Source organism: Vombatus ursinus, unplaced genomic scaffold (assembly GCF_900497805.2).
Source record: "Vombatus ursinus unplaced genomic scaffold, bare-nosed wombat genome assembly UNPS02014791.1, whole genome shotgun sequence".
NCBI lineage: Eukaryota > Metazoa > Chordata > Mammalia > Diprotodontia > Vombatidae > Vombatus > Vombatus ursinus.
The window spans coordinates 5,462,942-5,485,801 of record NW_020954569.1 but is presented as its reverse complement, the minus strand read 5'-3'; positions in this window follow the sequence as shown (position 1 = coordinate 5,485,801).

Genomic DNA, 22,860 nt, shown 5'->3' with positions numbered 1-22,860 from the left:
TGTCTCTCTCTCTCTTCCTCTCACACTCTCTCTCCTTCCTCCCTCCTTGCTTCCTCTTTCACTTTTTCTCTCATGTAAAACAGCACACTGAAGGAATAGCAACAAAAAGGCAAAGGAATCAAGTTCAAAATAAATTGGTTGTGCTGAAACATTTGTAATTAAGCATGATAACCAATTACAGAAATACCTGGAGTACTCTGTGATTCATTCTCCCACATCAGAGGTTTCCTAATCAATTTGAAATAACAGACGCTGCTATAGAAAATAAGCAAGATCACAGCATTTGCTAATGAGTCTCAAAAATGGATTTCACTGCATGAAAATGTTCATCGTCAAGAGAAAGACTGTTTTCAGAATCTTTAGGGTCATTTTCATTTGCATTTGATTGGAGAACAATCCTTTGTTCTCATTTCCCTTCTCACATCCTCTACAACACTGCTTATTTTTGCTAGTGATTTCATATTATTGTATCAGTATGGTATCCCAAGTGCTAAAAATACACCCAAATAAAACCCTTTGTGCTGAAGCAGTGAGTAGCCACTTCAATTATTACTTAATTTCACTATGTTGTCTAGGTTTCCTTGAATTTGAATTTGCAGATGTATGACTTTTTGGAAATTTGTTTGACAGAGGATAGAGTGGCAGAGCTCAGAAGTTGACACCAAGGCAGGGTATTTGTATCATGAAGAATAACACTTAAATATTTCTGAAATGTAAAACCACAACAATCCCCTTCCCCAGAGACCTGAACTCTTGGTGAACACGCAGTCTGAAGCTCACCAGTCCCCAAAAGGATCCTAAGACACAGCAGTGGCAAAAAAAAAATTTACAAGCCCCAAAAGAATCTGTCATTTTTACAAGAAAAGAAAGACTATGAAAGATTGGCACACTCCAGACAGAGAGAAGAACCTGTCACTTTTATTTTCTTAAAGGAAATATTATTTATGGTGTCTGTAGGTTTGCATAAGTTATCACAAGACCTTTTGCAATCTTATCTCACAAATCTCCCAATAAATATGTAATTGCTATGATTTATTCATTCTTTCCTATACCTTGGTATGAAATAGTTTTTTCCCTTTCTTCCTTGTCCCCCTATCCCATTTGTCTCAGCTGCCTTTTTTCTCCCTTTGTTTTGACTCATGACACTTCCAGATCTCTAGGTATGTTTGGGAGGTCCATTTGTCTGATTGTGTTGTCTCATAGTGAGTCTTGCATAAAACAAGACAGATAGAAGCCAATAGATTATCCTCCTGGTACTTATTATTAATTTCCACAATTAATTTCCGAAACATGCACTTCTCTGATCCTTACACTGTCAGCAAAACTTCAACAACAAAAAAACTTTAAAATTATTCATGTTGAAATATTTATAATTAAGAATGCTAACCAACTATAGAAATACCTGAGACACACTGGTATTTCTCACCTTATGGACTATGCAAAGAAGTGAAATTGATGGCTTAATAATTATCCATGAATTTGAAACACACACAATCACGCTAGATGTCTCAAATCAATTTTGAACAAATTTTGACGTTAAAAACAACCAAAAAAAAGAACCCAGCCCTATTTTCTTTTCCAAACTAACAGGGGGCTCAATGCTAAATTATATGAATTACTATATTTGATTTTCACTTACTTTGCTTGAATAAAGATAGCTTAAGGAAAAGGATATTTCAAGAGCTCAGCTGGCAAAGTAGCTTTAAGGACCACTGGATGAAATATCATCTGACCTTTTCTTCATAAGGGCAGTAGAATTCCATTACTTTATGATTGTTAGAGCTTTAAGGGATCTAGAACTTCTGACTACATGAGGAAATGGAGGCCCATAGAGGTAAAGGGATTTGCTTATGGTCCCACAGTAGTCAGTGACAGGTCTTGGATTCAAGCATAGATCTCCTTCCTTGCTAGACTCATGCTTTTCCTGCAATATTAAAAATCTTTGTCATATTCTCATATCAATCTTTAAGGAGAAAATTTCTTTCACTTTTCACTTGAGTTTTAGGAAATCTTTTTCTTTTTGTTTGTTTTCTGACAAGCTCTCCCTCACAGCAACATAAAATTATTTTTAACAAAATATTTAGTTATTTATTTTTAGTTTTCAGCATTCACTTCTATAAGATTTTGAGTTTTAAAATTTCTCCCCCTCCTTCACCTTCCCCCTTCCCAAGATGGAGTACAATCATATATAGGCCATACACGTACAATCTTATTAAACATATTTCCTCATTAGTCATGTTATAAAGAGGAATTCGAATCAAAGGGAAAAACCACAAAAAAGGAAAATGAAAAAGGAAAAAAATAGTGTGCTTCAATCAGCATTCAGACTCCATAGTTCTTTCTCTGGATATGGATAGCATTTTCCATCATGAGTCTTTTGGGATTGTCTTAGATCAAAAGCAATATAAAATTGAACAAAATTAGAAAATCAATTAAGCAAATATTTATCAAGTTCCTAACTATGCAAACCTCCATTTAAGCACTGTGAAGAATGAAAAGAAAAATATGATCCTTGCCTTCAATGGGGATCCACTAAATATTTTGAGCAGCAAAGTGACATGATGAAAATTGCACTTTAGAAAGATTAATCTTACAATAGTGCTCAGGATAAAGTAGAGAAAGAATATGACTGAAGCAGAGAAAGGCAAAGAGAACTCTTATGATACTCTTGCAAATATCTAAGTATGTGATGAAAAGGTCTTTTATTGAAATGTGTTCTTCAAGAAGAGAAGATATTGTACATTGATGGCAGAGTTAAATCAATTTATTGTTCTTGCTTTGCCCCCAATTTCCCTACTAATTTTAAAGTGATAATAAACTAAAGCTCATATTTTGGTCATCTTTTCATTCCCTAGGTTCATAAACTATATAAAATAAATTTCCTGAAGTACCTGGACACCTGTTTCAACAAACTAGTCCTAATTAAACTTTTGCTCCTTCTAAATATATTGGTATCTATAGATTCTTTTTTAGTATCTCTCTCTCAAAAAAAAAAGTTAACCAACACTTGGACATTAGAAATATAAAGATTTGGAAGAAAATGAGAAGAAACTACAATCTCCTCTGGAAAATGGTAGATTCGGAACATTCTTATGGGGGATTAAACATAAAAATGACTAATGTTTTGCTAAAAATAGGGACCTAAATGGGGTAAGTAGAGAAGAATGAAAACTCCCTTTTCCTGTGTTATGTATCTTTCTTGGAATCTCCTAACTATTCTGTGCCCAGGGCTAATTTGTCTGGAGCAAAGTTCATGAAGGAAACAAAAGGAGTGATCACCAAGGGGGAAACTTCTGAATACATTCCCTATGTCCATGGAATCCAAAGGCCTTGGAATTCCAGTCAGAGATGAATGACCAAAGCATGCTGTTGCCTGCATTTCCTGTCATCTTCACTTACTGTCTTTCATTAGGAAGCTTCTCATGTGAGAAGATGAAGAAAGACAAAAAAAATGTGAAGGTAAACCCAGTGATCCAAGGCTCTGATTATGAGTTGATCTTAGAAAAAGCATTGAAACATGACTGGGATAGCATAATGTCAAGAGAGCCATCATTATTATTAATACCATTAACAGAGTTTTCTTATCAATCATTTAATTGGACAAATACTTATATATCCCCCTCAAAACATCTCTTTTTGAAAGCAACTTTTTTCTTATGCAAAAGTTTTGAAAGGGCTTTATTTGGACCAAGCTATTTGGCATAAAAATGCCCGCAGTCATCTCAAATATGGTAACCCTGAGCAAGATATTGGCACAAAACTTGACAAAAGCATTCTTTGATGCAAATATTAATTTAGTTCATTGCTTTAAGTATCCTCCCTTTCCTTCTATCAGTGACCTTCGAATTTAGCCATGTGTTTTTCTGATGGGGTGTGTGTGTGTGTGTGTGTGTGTGTCTAAGTTGATCAGTGTCATTGAGAGAGAAGAAAAGTTTTAAATTATCTAATCAAGAATCCCTTAAAATACAATTAAGTGTCAAAACTTCCCCACCATAGATCAATTGAGATAAAACACTTGAGAGACGTTTACATTTCTCTCCTAGCTTTTTATTGATTTCTTTTCCTAAGGTGAAGCATAATAAGGTTCTTTAAAAAGTTATTCTATTTATCCTCAATTGGTTGGTTCCTTTCTACATGACTAATCCATTTGACATTTCCCTTTAACTCAAAATCTGGTTATTTTTGCACGTGCAACAGATGTCATATGGTATAATAGAGAGATGGCTAGCCTTAGAGACAGAAAGATATGGTTTCAGATCCTACCTCTGACATAGAGGTTGTTTGACCCAACATATGTCACTGACCCTCTCAGTACCCCTAAGCAATTTTCTAAACCTATAAATTATGGAGGAACTGCCCATCTGCTTCAATGTTCACAGATGAATTCCCTATACCAATTAAATTACAGGTCAGGAAAAAAACATTTAACATAGACATTCTATTCTTAGCCCTTCTTTCATTGCCTTTGCTTCCTACTTTCCTTTCATGGGAATTTTCTGGGGTTTTTTTCCCTTACATTGTATTCCATTACCTAATTCATCCTTTTAATGTCTGCCTCTGAACACATCGAACTCATTTCAAAAATGTTCATGACAGTTGCTGCCCCACAATTCCTTATTTTTGAAGAATCAAAGAATTTGTAGCATTAATCATGAATAACTCTGACAATCTTCTTTTTTGCTGTTATAAAGACAATACAGTAGAGTGGAAAGGGCAGTGATTTGGGAATCAGAAGACTTGAGTTTGAATATTAGTTCTGACACTTTCTAACCATGTGACCTTGAGTAAGTTATTTTACTTTTCTAGGCCTCAGTTTTCTCAGCTGAACATGAGAGAAAAGGTGGACTAATATGTATGATATGTAAGGTTTCTTCCACCTATAAATTCTATGGCTTCTAAGTATAACTTCCCACTAGAATCCTGATTATTAGAGTATTGTTTTTGTTAACTGCACCAGAAGGAGTTTGGGCCTCCAATAATCTAGTATTCTTTTCTTTTCCATTTCCATCCCCGGCAAAGAGAAATGTTTTGTCTCCTACTTCCTGAAACGTTTTTATTTATACATTTAGGAGTTTCCAATTTTGAACAAACTATCTTTCCCAGTTTACTCTTGTAAATCTCAAATGCATTTCTTTTCCTTCTTTTGTGTCTTTAGCCTTTGAAGTCCACTTTATTTAGAAACATCACACACTCTCTTTAATATCTATATTACATACACATATGTAAGTGCATACATACATACACATAGATGGAGAAGAGGAAAAGGAGGGGTTGTATATTTGTGTCTGTGGGTGTGTGGTGGATAATATGAATGCTGCAGCCAATGTCCATCGGAGATTTAAAATTCAGTAGGCTATATCTGTTCTGAAACTATTGAATTAAATATTTAATAATACACTAGAATAAGAAAAACTACCAGAAAAATAAAAGCAAACATCAACTAACCCTGGAAAGAAAGAAAAAAATGCAATTTGCCACATTTACAATCTCAAAAACTTCATTTTATATATTGAATCTCTAAAAACACAGCAACTGCCAGCTATGCAAACAAATCAACAAAATAACCACTAACTCAAGAAGAAATGTGTGAACATAGACATAATCTACTAATTTATTAATCGCTGATGGACATTAGCCCATTGGTAGATACCAGGCATTATTACCTCCCATTGTAATTTCAAATGAGAGAGCAAGAGCCTAACACTGCTATACGGTCTTTCTATATCAAAATTAAAGCAGAAAAAATTCTATATAAACTCTTTTCTTCTCTGCTTATACTTGTAGAGCTTGGAAATTCTTACTTTCTTGCATTCTGTATCAGTGCTACTACTAGGGGAAAAAAATTAAAGATTCTATATGTTTCTATTATGTGAACACCTGGTGGTTTTATAACCACCACCATTGTCATCCCTCTTCCCTATAAACCAAATGGAAATTCTGAACATATCCCATTCCTCATACCCAGTATTTCCTTTCTTCATAGAGTCCTGAGCACATTTATTTTAAGTAATTCTAACATATTGTAAAAGTGAAAAACAAAAAAGAAGCAGTAAATAGGGATCTAACCTCAGAAAAAAGTCAGAAGGAGCTGGGTTCAAATCCTACCACTGATATGTATTGACTGTGTGACTCAGGGTAAGTCACTTACTTAACCTCTCAATGCCTAAAACAGTTCTCTAAGATTAAAAATTGCAGAGTTGGCTCTGAATTGCACTTATAGAGAATGATTCCCCATAAGGATTTCTCCGCACCAATTAAACCACAGGTCTTATCCAAAATAAAAAAAGGTAAAAGGATCCAGACAATGTTTGCTTGCTTTTGTCCATGGGATAAAGATTGGTTCTGTTTTGGTTTTTTGTTTTGTTTTTATAAACTGTGTTTTAGCCTAAGAAAACTTGCAAGGACAGATTTCATAAAGGCTTATAAACATTTGTTTGCTTTTTCTCATCTCCCTAAAACTATGAGCAGGAAAGATAGATGTTTGTTTTCATCATTTGGGGTTTTATTTTGCTTTTATAATTGAAGATTATTACCTTTAAAGAATTAGTTTCTCCCCTTTTAGAAGGAATATACATGATATGTGCCATGCAGGAAAAGAGAGTATCTTTGTCACATGGGTGACAGGGACAGAGTTGTTCACTTCACAAAATGGTTTTAAAAGACATATTTTAAAATTTATTTTAGGTATGTTAGATATGTTAAGGTAATGTTGTTTTTCAGGAGGTGATTAACAAAATACAGAGAGAGAAGACTGTGACAAAAGATAAACTAATGTCAGAACCACCTGTCTTGGTCTACTATGTGTCAGGCACTGTACTAAGCCCTGAGCACTGTGGTAAGAGCTGGACAAATTCTCACATAAGCTGGCAAATGACCTTCTGTCTTTCACAATACAACTATAAACATAAGCTTAATTTGTGAGTGTGATGATTATTCATTCTTTCCTGTTTGCAGACATAAGCATCTGTTCAGTCTTTAGCTATAACATGAACATGACCACCTTTGCCATATAACTTACACAAAATGCAGGCCCTATATTGTCTATGGCTGCTTGTATCAACTAAAATACTTAAACATTTTCTGTACTTTGCTTAAATGCTTTCTGATTTGAACAAATCTGTAACATCTCAGCACAAAAGCCGTATGAAAACAGATGATTTAGACAAACCTCTGTTCGTCATGCACTATTTTGTACTTTCATTCTCTCACCCTAAATCCAAATATTTCTATAATCTTTATGATATTTCATTGTTTTCCACATAGTATCATCCCCTTGTCATATCATTTATCAGTCAAAAATACATCATTCTCCTGTCATTTATTCGTCAGCCAAAAGTATATTACTGGAGCCTACTCTGTGGTATCACCTCAAAGACCATTCCAAAAGTTTTGCTCTTCTTTCTTAATTTTGGTCTAAAAAAAGTTGCCCCACTTCTAAAGCTGACATCGAGAGCCTTCATGCTTGGCGTCTGAATTACCACAAATATATCTCTTGGACTCATCTCCAAAGTGTTAATTATTTCAGTGTGGATATTTTTTGCCCATGTATAAAATTAAAATTCTGGTCTAAAATATTCCTTCAAATGACTGCTCTGTTTCTCCAAAGAACTCTGTTTCCTTTGGCCATGTTTTGTCTTTTTCTTCTCATCTTTGGGACTTTTGAGAAGAATCAATAATAGTATCAATATCAAGTTCACCTTTTCCCTTTTCCGTGCGTCTTTTGTCTTGTTTTACTACATGTATAATTTCATCATAGATGAATTGCATGATAACAAAGAATTATGAAAAACAAGGTAATCTCATTGTCTTAAGGTATGATTCATAGAATCAGTGCTTTATTGATCCAATTATATTAAGTTCCATACAATCTTATAGATTTTCTATATCTGGTCTTCCCCTATATACCTGCCATCTTCTATTATGACAGAAGTTGATCCTGGGCTATTGGTCTGACAGCACATAGATATTCCACCAACCTCTCCAACTCATGTCCAAAATTGAATACAAGTTTTTCCCCACAACCTGATTTTACTCCTTCTGGCTTCACTTTTCCCATCTCTGTTGACATTGTTTATGTGCTTTCAAATGCTCTTGATCTCTTTCCTAATCTTTTATTCTCCCTGAACCCTCACATCATATCCAGGCAGTTCCCCATTCCTGTCAGTATCCTTGCTATAAAATCTCTTGCAATCATCTCCTCCTTCCTGTTTCTAAGGTTTCTGCCCACTATAGGCCCTCATCTTACCATCTACTTGAACTAATGTGATGCCATCCTAATAGTGATCCCACCATTCAGAGGTCTTCCCTATCCAGCCCATTCTTCATACCTCTGCCAGAATAATCTTTCTTGTGCATGTCACTTTTCTCATCAACATCTTTTGGCCTTCATATTTCCTTCTAAGTAAATTTCTTACTCCTCAGCCTATTAAGAACTTGTTGCCAGACATATCCCATATTGTTTCTACCATTGCACTGTAGCATTTATCTAAGCTGTAACACACTTCGCTATCACACCCATCCTTTCCTTAGGCTCTTTCCTATGCCTAGAATGTCTTCCTTTTCTTTACTTGTTAAATTCCTACTTATCACCCATGGTGAAGAGTGCTACCTACCTCCTGATAGAGACATGATGGACTAAGTATTCAGAATGATAAAAAATGGGGGGACATGAACAATATAGGAATTTCTTTTTGATTATGTATATTTTCCACAGGATTGGATGTTTTTCTAGTTGGGGGAGGGAGGTGAAAGAGAGAAAAAATAGATGTATGATAATAGAAAAAAAATCATTTAAAAAATCCTTACCCATCCTTTAAGTAAAATCTAATTTAAATGCTGTGTTCTCTAGGGAGTCTTCCCTAATTCTTCCCTTTGATGTGCTGATCATGCCTTTCAGATCTCACCTAGCAATTTATTTTCCTTGACAGAAGGGATTGTTCTTATATTTAAATCTCTAAAACCTAATACAGTGACTTGCACTTAGTAGGAATTTAATAAATGTTTGTTAAAGGGCACTGAATTATAACTTTCTAATGCACTGAACGCCTAATATTCTGTATGATAGCTATCTGCATTGGGTGCCCCATCCCCCAACTAGACGGTAAGCTTCCTATAGGTTCAGTCTTATGCTTTAGACGTTTTGTATATTCCCCATTCCCACCACAGTGATCTACACACAACAGACGGTTATAAATGACTGTTCAACTAAATTGTTGCCTTCTGTTGTTTTGCACTATACTGGAGGAGAAGTAGCTGATTTATGACAGAATTCTTTGATCTCTTTTTGTTATGTCACCAAGTAACAATTACTCTTTATATTTCTTCACCTCTTTGAGAAAGAAAAAGGTAGGGTCAGATTTGGAGGACGTTTAAAATGACGGAGGAGGTTTGGGATTTAAAGTGGTAAGTAAGAATGAGAGTAATGAGAAATTCTTTAAAAAATTCTTGATATGACAAAAGTGGTATTCCATGAAAATTGATCTTCCCAAATCCTCTCCTTGGTATTCGTAGCATAATATTAGTTAAATTCACACTCTTATCCTTCACATTAATATTTTTTCTTAAGATTTTCCTTAGCATAATCACCAGTGGAGATGACAAGACTTTGTTGTGATATAAACAAAGAAAAAGCTAGCTAACATGTGATCTGGTAATCAAAGTGACATCAAAAACCATAAACCTTAGGACTTCTCACAGGAATTTTAAAATATTTTATGTATACACATATAGCCAGTGGGTTAAAGGTTAAGAGTAAAAAGAGAATGGAAAAAGGGGTTTTTTTAAGTTATTAGGTATTATTTGAGATCCACATCTGTGATTTCATAGGCATAGGAAATTCCCAGTGTGAAAATTCCCTTTCCTCATATAAATAAGCAACTCATTTGTAATTTATAGTCTTTGTGAGTTGCTTGGACAGTGCGAGATTAATCAATTTACCTGTGATCACACAGTTGGTGTCAGAGGCCAGACTTGAAACCAAGTCTTCTTGACTCCAAAGCCAGCCTTCTACCCACTACACCAGTCCCCAGTCATTAAATAGTATAGATAAATATATGTAGCTAGATCCCAATTAGCATGAATAACGAATACTGTGAAGTGGTTGAATGCATTTGAATTTAATTATTCAAAATTATGATTAATAAAATATGGTAATTGGGTCCAACCCAATAGAAATTAGAAGAACAAATTCAAACAATATGACCATTTCACAAGGTTCATTATTTGTACTAATCCAACTTTTTTTAAAAATGTTTTCTACTGCAGTGAAAACACAAACACTGACTACCATTATATCTCAGCATGAAGTAAAAAAAAAACTTATTTCTATTGAAACATACGCACTCTGAGAATATGGTCCATGTTTTATACACACACATTTTTGAGAGGGGACTAGAGTTATATATGACTCTTATAGCCTATAAACTAACTTTTTGCTTTAAAAAACCAGTAGACTTTTAATAATACAGGCATACCTCATTCTATTTCACTTCACTTTATTTCACTTTGCAGATATTGAATTGTTGTTGGGGTTTTTGTTTGTTTGTTTTTGTTTTTGTTTGTATGAATTGAAGGTTTGTGGCAACCCTGCTTCGAACAAGTCTATCGGCACGATTTTTTCCAATAACATGTGCTCACCTCATGTTTCTGTGAAACATTTTGGTAATTCTCACAATATTTCAACCTTTTTCATTATTAGTATATGCTATGATTATCTGTGGTCAGTGATCTTTTATGTTACTGTTGTAATTTGGGGTAAGGCGTTACCACAAACTATGCCTATATAAGATGCCAAACCATAAATGTTACTTGTGTTCTGACTGCTCCATTGACCTACTGTTCTTGTTTCTCTCCCTTTCTTGAGCTTCCCTATTTTCTGAGACACAAAAATATTGAAATTAGGCCAATTAGTAACCCTACAATGACCTTTGAGTGTTCAAATGAAAGGAAGAGTAAATAGATACAGCAAACTTCATTGTTGTCTTATTTTAAGAAATTGCCACCGCCACCTCAGTCTTCAACAACCACCACCCTGATCAATTAGCAGCCATCAACATCAAGGCAAGACCCTTCACCAGCAAAAAGATCACAACTTGCTAAATACTCAGATGATGGTTAGCAATTTTTATTAATAAAGTATTTTTAGTTTTGTATTACTATTATACAGATAATAGACTACAGTATAGTATAAACATAACTTTCATATGCACTAGGAAAGCAAAAAAAAATTTGTGTGACTCACTTTGTTGCAGCATTCGCTTTATTGCAGTGGTCTGGAATAGAACCCACAATATCGCCGAGATATGCCTGAATATTCTAAGAACTTGAATAGGTTAGAAGTTGTGTCTTCTGATAACTGGAAAAGTTTCTATGGCTCTTCATGTGTTAAATGCTTTGTAATAGGGGACTCTGAGGCCCAGATGGAATGCAAGTCTATGACAAGGCAAAAGTAAGGAAAGAAAAGAGGGCCCTTCCAGTCTCACTTCTCTAAATGCCCATCTATTTCTTTTAATGCTTAAGTCTGATTCTGCCCTTCAGCCCACCAAGTGAAGATTATTTCCCAGTTCCAGATTCTTGGATAGTAACCTGGTCAATGTCATCAGGAGTCATTCAAGGGTTCACAGTATTCTAGGTATTTTTACCTGTGAAAATATCACAAATTAAAAGCGATTTCCACTGAAAAAAAAAAAAAGACCCAGAGGTGGGCTACACCAAGGCAAACATCTTGTCAAGAAATACTAAGACCACATGTGATTTAGAAAGTCAACAAAGAACTCAAAATATGAATTTGTGATCAGTAGCACAAATGCAGTTGTATATTCTGATCTACACCTAGCACAGTAAGTGGCACGTAGCAGGTATTTAATAAATATTTGCTGAGTTGAATTTAATGAGAAGGATACTGAAGGATGAAACTCCATTAGTGTTTCAAACCTGTTGTTAGATGAGGCAAATCCTCAGTCATTTTTTAAAGGGATCTTTTCATCTAATCATTCTGCTACATTCTTTTTTCCCCAGCGTAAAGGTGATCAACTAAATTTGGCATGTAGAAAGATTTGGTCAGAGGGACAATCAAGAGGATTGAAGACATGTCATTGAAGACAGGCACAGTATAACTCAGGCCACTACAATGAATGCATTCCTCCACACTTCTTGGCGGGGTAAGATGACCCAGCACAATAAGTTCAGTAAATGAGCAATGGTGTGAGGAGACAGTGTATTTCCTCACACTTCCTTACATCCCCTTTGGCCTTTTTTCTGATGCTATCAACCAGGGAGGCAATTAGTACCAGTTACAGTGGTGATCTGGTGACATGGACAGCTATTCGCTAGCAAATAGACCAATTCATTTCATCCAGGTCACTGAACAATCATCCGATCATAAGGACTTTTAGTCAATGCCAAACTGAACTGCATTTGAACTATTGACCAAATTGTGAGTGGCCATCTATCACTGCCATTGCTATTCAGTCACCCATACAGACATTATATGGAAGATAAATATGATACTCTCTAGAATGATTTAGGAGTTTTATTCTAAATATATATTTATCTTGAGCACACAAAATAATTAAATTTAAATGGAAGGGATATCAGATTTTGCATATCCTTGATCCATTTTATCGTTCTGATTGCATTACATTTAGAGAGTATCTACTTAAGAAAGGCTAAGTTGCAAGATTTGTTACTTTTCTAGCCCAGTTTTATTCAGAATCTTATATTGTTTTTGTTTTTTAAATGGGGGAAGACAAAAAAATGAAAGGAAAAACTAGAAAAGAAGGATGATCAGAGGTAAAAAAAAAAAAAAAGATGATCATGGTATTCTTGGTTCTCCTTCTATCTTTCACTTAGTGATCTCATCTACTTCCATGGATTCGGTTATCATCTCTATGCTGAGATCATTCTCAAATCTATCTATCCAGGCTCAGCCTTTCTGCTGACCTCCAGTCTCACATCCCCCACTGTCTATTGGATATCTTGAATTGAATGTTTCAAAAATACATTAAACTCAGCATGTCCAAAACTGGACCCATTACCTTTCCCCACAAATTCTTCACTCTTCCTAAATTACTTATAACCATCTTCCCAGCTACACAGGCTCACATCCTACGTGGCGTCCTTGATTTTTCACTCCCTCTAAACACCCAATCTGTTGCCACTTTTAACATCATAACATCTCTTATACATGCTCCTCTCTCCCTTGACACTACTACCACCCTAGTGCAAGCTCCCAGGATTATTACAATAGCCTACTTGTTGGTCTCCTTGTAAAACTTCTCTCCCCTCTCCGACCCATTCTCCACTCAGCTGTCAGATTAATCTCCCTAAAGTGCAGATCTGACTATTTAAATCATCCCCCTACTCAATAAGTTCCAGTGCCTTCCTATTATCTCCAGGATCAAATATAAAATCTTCAAAGTGACATTCAAAACCCCCTCTCACCTTTCCAGTCTGCATATAGATTATGCCAACACCTTCCTCCAACGTCGAGAGAGAAAGAGTGAGAGAGAGAAAGAGAGAGAGTATGATGCTTGGTGGTTCGCACATATGAAAATCTAACTATTATCCTGAGGTGTCTAATGACCCTTATTTTTTGAAATCTCCCTGCTTAGGTGGCTTATGGAATCCTGACCCTCCAATGGAAGGTTGGTTTGAGAAAAATTTCCTCTCCCCATCAACTTTCATTCTTGGCTGTAAGACTTCCCTGATAGGTATCAGTCAGATGAGGGAAGCTGAGAAAGAGAGAGTTTTGAAAAGACAGAGAGAGAGGTTTCAAAGGAAGGAGAAAGAGAAAAAGAAAGAGAAAGGAGAGAAAGGAGAGAAAAGGGAAAGAGAGAGAGAGAGAGAGAGAGAGAGAGAGAGAGAGAGAGAGAGAGAGAGAGAGACTCTGCAATCCAGGGACACTGGCCTCCTTGCTATTACTTGAAAAATACACTCCCTCTCCCAACTCTGAGCATTTTCACTGGCATTCTTCCATGCCTGGAATGTGCCTCATCTGTGCCTCCTGGCTTCCCTGACTTTCTTTTGAGTCCTAGCTAAAATCAAATTTACAGAAAGCCTTTCCTCATTCCCCGTGGTTCCAGTGCTCTCCCTTTGTTGAAAATCTTTAGTTTATCCTGTAAATATATTTTTGTATGTATTTTGCTTGCAAGTTGTCTCCCCCATTAGATTGTGAGCTCCTTGAGGTCAGTGACTAGCACAGTGCCTGGCACATAGTAGCAATTGCTTGTTGACTGAGTAACCGACAAGAAAAGGAGAGTTGTAATTCCATTCAATTCAATAAAAATGTATTAAGCACTTACCTTGCACCAGCTACTGAAAATACAAAGACAAAACCAAAAGGGTTCCTGCTCTGAAAGAGCTTACATTCCACTTAACTAAATAACTAAAACATCAGATCAATAAGAATTGTATATTCACACCGGAAAAAGAAATATGGAGTCTGAATGCAGATGGAAGCATACTATTGGCTCTCCTTTTCCTTTATTGTTTTGTTTTATTGCTTCATTTATTGCTCCCATTAGTTCTAATTGTTCTTTATAACTCATGGGAAAATATGTTTAATGTGAATGTATATGTAGAGCCTATATTGGGTTGTATGCCGTCGTGGGGTAAGGGAAGAAATGGGAGGGGGAAAAATTTAAAACTCAAAATCTTATGGAAGTGAATGTTGAAAACTAAAAATAAATAAATTTTAAAATTAATTTTATAACTGTTAATTTTCTTGCTTTTATAACAAGATGCACCAAGAGAAATGGCTTCCTATAGTTGAAAGAATGCTGGATTTCAGTTCAGAGAATTTGCTTTCAAATCTTGTATCTCTTAATTACTACCTTTGTAACCTTGGGAAAGTCTATTATCTATCCAGAGGTAACATGGTATGGTGCCAAGAGGACTGAATTGGAAGTCAAAAGCCTCAGGTTCAAATCCTGGCTTTTAAATTCATCACTTCACCTTCTGGACCTCAGTCTCCCCATCTGCTACTTGATAGAATTAGACTAGATGAAAATCTCTCCCAATTCTAAAATTCCACCATAAGTAAAAATTCCATTTGGAGTTTCACTGTCCATCTAGAGTAGAGAGAAGGAAGGAGGGAAAAAAAACACTTTTTAAGACTTCCTATGTACCAAGCATTGCATTTGAGCCTCACAACAACAGTGGGAGGTAAGTGTTATTATTACCCTCATTCTACAGTTAAGGAAACTGAGACACAGAGTAGTTAAGTGACTTGCCCAGGGTCACACAGCTAGTAAACATCTGAAGCAGGATCTGAGCTCAGGTCTTCCTGATTCCAGATGCATGACACCTAGCAACCTTAGCCAACAGCAAATGATCATGGCAGAATAGAGGTGGAAAATTCTAAAAATCAGAGTAGTAACAAACAGTGTTGTGCTGTTAGCATACTCATTTTATATAGATACTCTGCTTTCTAGAGCAGACGTGGGGCATGGCTGGAATGCATTTTCCAAGCCATCCCTAAAGAATACCTACCAGTGATGCATTTAACTGGACAATGGATATCTTTGCTCCTCTAACCAAATGAAGATACCTTTCTAGATCAAAAAAAAGGAAGCAAGTGTCCTGTTCTTCCTCCCTTCTTTCCTCCTCTCTTCCTCTACTTCCTTTCCTCTCTCCGTCTTTATCTCCCTCTTTCCCTCCTTCCCTTCCTCCTTTCTTTTTTTTTCTTTATTTATTTCTTCCTTTTTTTCCTTTATTTCATAGTCAAGGCTGAATTTTCTTACCTTTGCCAGAAGGAGAGGGAACTGAAATAATAGGAATATTACCTTGTCATCTGCATTTCCTCAAATTGGCTTTTTTATTTACTTGTTTGAATCTAATTACTTTCTTTTTTCTTTCAAAAAAGGAGATCTATAGCTCATAGTATGATGTGCTAAGTAAAGCCAAAATGACTATTTTTTAAATGTTTATTTTCCGCAGAGGTCAGTCCATCACACAAGGTGATGGTCTGGTGAAAGAAGCTGTGTAACAGATGTTAATGTGCCATTTGAAGCAGCTGCAGTGCAGCCTCTCTGACAGGCTTTCTTTTAGAAGTCCTCTTTGAACTATAGGGATCTAAGTGGCCCATCATGCCAAACAGGGAAAGAAATGTTCCTTCCCTTCCCCTGTCAGCCACGACTACCCTTAATGAGATTCAGTTTTGGTTCATGCCATATCAGTATATACTGTGAGGAAACAGGGGACTATTTTCCCTGGCATAGGCTTTATATTGCAGCAAATCAACCATTTTATATGTAAAATTATATTTATTGTTTTCTAAATTCACCCCCAAAAGAACCCTCTGAAGTAGATGGAGGCTTCTATTTTACAGATAAGGAAGTTAAGTCTCAGGGACAATAAATATTTACCCCTTAATAAAACAGCATGGAGCTGAGAAGAGAAAGAATGTTTTAAAAGGCAACTCCTCTGTGCCATTGTCTAATAGAAAATGAAGTGTTCCCAGAAATCCCTGAAAGATGTTTTGTGAAAGGGGAATTTAAAGAGGAAAAATACACAAATATACGGTTCTAGGTATGAACTTGTGGCTTTCAAGATTTTAAAATAGCTCTATATCAGTGGTTGAAGCAAGGAATGATGCCCATTAACCAAAACCCTGTTCTCATTTGAAGTGTAATCATATACAGCGTGGGGAGAAAAAAGGACTTTTCTTAATGTGTTTTTTGTTTTAGGAAACATTCCTCAGTAAATGGAGTAGTGAGATATTCATAAATGCCATCAAATTTATTCTGGAAATGAAATGCCAAGCCTATGTGTGCAGGAAAATATTCTTTACACATTTACCTGAAAAATAATATGATAAAGTACAAAGCATCCTGGACTTGGAGTCAGAAAGACCTGGTTAGCTTCAATTCTTGCTTCTGCTGCTTACTAGCTAGCCGTGGGCTCAGTTTCCCTGAGCCTAGTTTCATTATCAGGAAAATGGGGTGATAGTAATAGTACTTACCTTCCAGGGCTGTTGTGAGAATTAAACAACAGAATCTATGTAAACTGCTTAGCAAACAAACTTTAAAGTGATATGTGAACCCCACCTATTATCAATGGAAAGCACATAAATAACTTTCCCCTTTTTCTCCTGCTTCCTTTTCAGGAGAATATCTTACTAAAATCTGTTTTTGGCATAAAAGTTCATAATGTAAGACAGGTATTAAGGGCATATCAATGATATGGAATCCAAAAACTTATAACAAAGATATCTTAAGTCTCTGCTATCTGTAGTAAGCTGTGTTGGTAGTTGGGGGCATTATGCAGATAAATATGACCAAATCTCATAATGAAAGCATTTTATAAATGTTAAAGCACTGTATAAGTGTATTGTTATTATCATTATTATATGGTACTATTCCCACTCTCCCTCCACAGAAGTCCTAGTCAAACGCCTCATTGGAACCTGGGTTCTTAGTGGCTAAGAGAGCAAAGAACAAACTACAAAAAGAGAGAGAAAGGCCCTATATAGAGAGCATCTACCTTCTGAGAATCAGTCTAGGAAATTGGGGATAGCCTCATCAATGGAAGGCTGAACACAAAGAGATGAATTTTGGGGACCAGCAGGTAGAGAGGCATACCAGTTTACAAAGACTATCTAACAGGGTATGAAGACATAAGAATCTGCATCAGCAGAGTAAAATCAGGGTATGAAGACATAAGAATCTGCATCAGCAGAGTAAAATCATGGATCTTTAAAAACCTCTTACCTTCAATGAGCTTACAATTTGTTGGGATAGACTTTTTTGTTTTATTTTTATTACAAACAGCATTTTAAAACTTAACCAAAATAAAATAATCACACATTAAAACCACAAACTACAAATTATGCATAATTAGTTTTTAAATAGTGTATATAAACTTTTAGTAAATAATATTAGCTAATATGAAGATATATATATATATATATACAAGTATGTATGCATACCTATACCTATATACATACATACAAATGTATATAATGGATGTCCCAAAAGTTTTAGTGTGTTCTAAGTTACTAAAGTTTGAAGTTTTCCATCAGTCCGTGCAGCTTATCCTTCATGATCTGTCTGGACTATTTCCATCCTAGCCTTCCATTAAGCTGTTAATCATTAATACTACACTAAGATTTTTGGGACACCTCTTATAATCCTTCAATATTTCCAGTGCTTTACATATATCATCTCATTCAATCCTCAAAATACTGTGAAGTAGGTGCTATTATGATCCCTATTTTACATGTGGAGAATATGAGGTTATATGAGCTTAAGTGATTTGCCTACGATCGCATTGCTAGTGTCTAAAACAAGATTCAAATGCATGTCTTCCTGACTGCAAGTACAGAAGACCTTTAGCCACTATACCACTTTATTGCCTGATGATGATGATTATGATGATGAAGATGATGATAACAGCAGCAACAACAAAATGTGGTTTATTTTTGTGGCTCCTTCTGATCGATTTCTCTACTGCATAGGCAGAAAACAACATCCAGAAGAGGAGTGGAAAGTCCTGTGAGATCAGAGGAGGAAATAATTTCTGGTTGTGGGAGTAAGGTCAAGGAGGGCTTTCCAGAGCAGGAAGCATTTGAGATGGGCCTTGAAGAATGGGCAGAATACCAACAGAGAGGGATAAGGAAATTGAGGGATAAGTAGTTTACACTTTATTCGATGAAAAATGTCAAATGATTTAGCAAGCCATTGAAGATGTTGTAGCAGGAAGACCAATCTGACAGTCTTGCATTATATGAATTAGGAAAGGAGAGTACAGAAGGCATGAACTAAGATGTTAATAATAAAAAGGAATAGGGGGAGGAAGATGTGGGGAATATTGTGGAGATAAAAGTACTAGGTCAGGACTTTGCAGCAGGTAGCTGGTACTCTGGAGCTCCACAAAGAAATCAGAACTAGAGACAAACATTTGAATTCAAAGAGCATCACATAAAAGTCTGGCAAGAAGATGTGGGGATTTTAGTGGATTGAAAGTTAAATATAAAATAAAAGTGTGAGATAGACATCAATAATATTTATTAAACCCCTACTATGTGCCACTCATTGTGCAAACCACTGGGGATACAAATGTTAAAGAGAAAGCCCCTGCCCTTTAGGAGCATACAATCTAATGGGGCAAAACCACACACAAAAGAAAATTAAAAAGGGAAGATGGAGGAGGAAGGAAAGGCACCTAGTGCAGGAGGGAGGCAAGTCCAAGGGAGTGTAGAAGAGATGGCTGGCCCTGAGCACCTTCCTTAGATGGAGGTTCTGGGAGGCTCTCTGCTTTGCTCTCCAATCAGAGGGGCCCCAAGGGTAGAGGGTACTGAAAAGGTATGAGTCCCAGAGCTGATGTAATCTTGCAGATTGAAGAGGTTCCTGGGACATAAGGGACATGTCCAAAGAAGTAGAGCTAAGTGGCAAATGAGGAGAATATAGAATCCAAGAAAACAAATTTGATATTGGGGTACATTAAAAAAGTCATTGTATCATAGGACTTGGATAGGAAGCGATAGTGCTACTCTACTCTTTTCTGATCAAATTACATCTGAAATACTATATTCAGTTATGGGAATTATATTGTAGAATGATATTAATAAGCTGGAGAGCATCCAGTAGAAGGCAAGAAGAATGGTGAAAGGCCGTAAGTTCATGGCAAATGAGGATCTGGTGAAGAAACTGAGGGATGTTCAATCTGAAGAAGACAAGACATAGAAGGTACAGAATAACTGTCTTCAAGGATGTGAATGGTGAGGTGTGGCAGCACACATCTGTAATGTGCTATCAAGGATGCTGGTGGATCATTTGAGCTTGGGAGTTTTGAGTTGAAGTAGGGTTAAGGCAATCAAGTGTCCACACTGTGTCTGGCATCAGCATAGTGACCCTCCATGACCAGTGAGTCTCCAGACTGACTGAGGAGGGGCTAACTGGCCTAGATGCAGGTCAAAGTGCTCATGATGATTAGCAGTGGGACTGGATAGGTGAGTAGCTCTTGTACTTCCAGCCTGGGAGAGACAAGCAGACCCAGTCTCAAATAAAATTTTAAAAAAAATTGAAGGGTTGTCATGAGAAAGAAGGATTAGATTTATTGTTTGGCTTTAAAGGGCAGAACAAAAATAATATGTGGAGATTGCAAAACACCAAATTTAGACTTGATGCAAAAGGAAAAAAAAAACTTCACGAAAATTAGAGCTATTAAAGATTAGAATGAGTACTTCAGCAGGTATTCAGTTCTTCCTTGTTGAAGGTCTTCAAGCAAAGGCTAGATGATGATCTCTTGGGCAGATTACAGTGGACATTATTTTTTCCAGGTAGGGATTGGACTAATTGGCCACCAAGGTCCCTTCCAACTCTTTCCCCCACCCCTCAAAAAAAAGTCTGTGAAATACAAAGCAGGAAAAAGCACTGGATCTGAAGTCCAGGACCTGAGTTTGAACCTGAGCTCTAGTATTATTCTGTTATTTATTACTGGTGAACTGGGACAAGTAAGTGTCATAGGATCATAGCTTTAGAGCCAGCAAAGCCCTTAAAGGCCATTTAGTCTAATTTTCTCATTTTACAACCCAGAGAGGTTAAATAAGTTTTCTAACATCCGATAGGTAGTGAATGGAAGAACAGGAGCTTGAATTCAGGGCCTCTGACTCCGAGAGCCTCTCTCTGAGCCTCATTTTTTTCAAGTGTAAAATGGAAGTATTGGACAAGATGAATTCTAAAGTTCCTTCCAACTCCAAATCTTAGAATCATGCCCATATCATAGAATGGGAAAAGGATCAAAAATTTGTCCTATTATAACAGCCAAAAGAATAGGAAGATTATCAAGGAAGAAAAGGACAGGATCTTAGAACTAGAAGGGACCATATAGGCCAACTCCCTCATTTTACAGGTGAGGAAACTGAAACCTACAGAAGGGATAAAGGTAAGAGCATTTATTAAGTGCCTTCTACACGCCAGGCATCATACTGGCTAAGTGACATACAACTATTACCTCATTTGAGCCTCACAACAACCACAGGAGGTAGATGCTACTATATTATTATCCTCCTATTAAAGTTGAGGAAACTAAGGTAGGCAGAGGTCAAGTTGCTTGCCTATGGTCTGCAGCTAATAGTGTCTAAAGGTGGATTTGAATTCAGGTCTTCCTGACTTCAGGCTCAGTGCTCTAGCCACTCATAATCTAGCTCCTAGCTACCTCTGTGAAGCCTGGGGAAGTTAAGAGACTTGCTAAAGATTATACAGGCAGCAAATATCAAAGGCAGGACTAAATTCTGAAGACAGGTCAAGAAGGATAAGAACAAAGAAAAGTTCATTTAATTTGGCAGTTTGGAGGTCACTGGTAATCTTTGAGAGAGCTGTTTCAATAGTTTTACTGGAGAGGTGGAAACAGAAATCTGTTTGAATTGTCTGAGGTTATATGTGGGGATGAAGAAATAGAGGCAGTAATTGAAGACAACAGATAAAGGAAACGAGATTCAAAGGAGATATTTAGGATTATTAACAGAAAAAAATACATGTGAAGGCATGGTAGGATTAAAAATACTCTAGGACAAAAGATTAAGAACTAGATGGTGATGAAAATTAAGTTAAAATAAATCATGAAGTTTTAGAAAAGGCACAGCCAACATGAAAGTGCATAGAAATTGGAGCTTTTAAAAAAAACCTTTTCAACCCAGGATGATCTGGGCATTTCAGTTTCCAATTAGGCATTCTGAGAGAATAGAATTTTCTGACATTTATTTTATTTTTTTTTCTTCTAGTCAGACCTGTATTTGCATATCTGCATGAGTGATTGATTGAAAATGCCAACATCAGTAAAGCACTTGGGAATGGCCAGAAAGCAGAATCTGTGTCAGAGCCTCAGGTGCAGGGACTAAGAACTGGACCTCCAAGGCAAAACAGGTTTAGTACTACACAGGGTAAGAACAGCTCCTGCCCTCCCCAAAGCAGACTGGAGCTGGGGAGTGTTTTCTTTTATTTTATCTTAAATACTGTGTCTCTCCATCCTGTCCGGGATGTGCTAGAAGTGAAGAAGCTACTCACAAGACTGATCCTACTACAGTTTGATCCTATGACCTCTTCATTTCTGATCCGAGCTGCCTTAAGAAACTTAATGGCCCCTTTTTTCCCAGGATCTCAACATATCAGTGCCAAAATTAGTGCAAACACCTGGCCTCCATAACCTACTGCAGCTCACAATTCCCAGGCTCAAGAGATCTGCCTACCAGCCTCAATGTCTCTGGGAGTTCAGAAACTGGGATTACAGTTGTGGACCACCACACCCAGCTTGGAAAATATTTTCAGTAAAGTCAGCTTGTCATTTCTTTGTATAGAAAAAGAGCTCCTCTTAGGCTTAATTATAGGCTCCTGATTAATTGTTTTCTAATTGTTTCATGTTCTATCTCCCCAGCTACCAAGCAATTTCTTTAAGATGTAGGGATTCCATTCTATTTCTGCAGCAGTCCATTGAGCACCAAGCACAGTGCTAGACACATGGCAGTCACTCAACAAATGTTTGTTAATTAATTTTTATTACTTCATACCATGCCATACCATACTTTATACCAGGGGTGAGGATACTCTGTATATCCTAAGTGTCAAAGCCACAGCTTAAATTTAGAGAGCAAAAGAAGTAGAATTTTTGAAAATATACATTCTGTTCAATGGTTTGTCATGCAACGATAAGGAAGTAATACAGTCTCACAGTGCCAAGTATCTTCTCTAAGGAAACACTTAAAATATAGCAGAGAAAAACAAAATACAGCAAGTATTTTCAGCATAGGATTTAGAGTAAGAAAGGATCTTCAGGATCAAGTTTAGTTGTCCTTTTTCTTCCCCATTAAGTAGATGAGAATACCAAGACCTGAGAATATTAAGTGGCTCAACCCAAGGTTATACA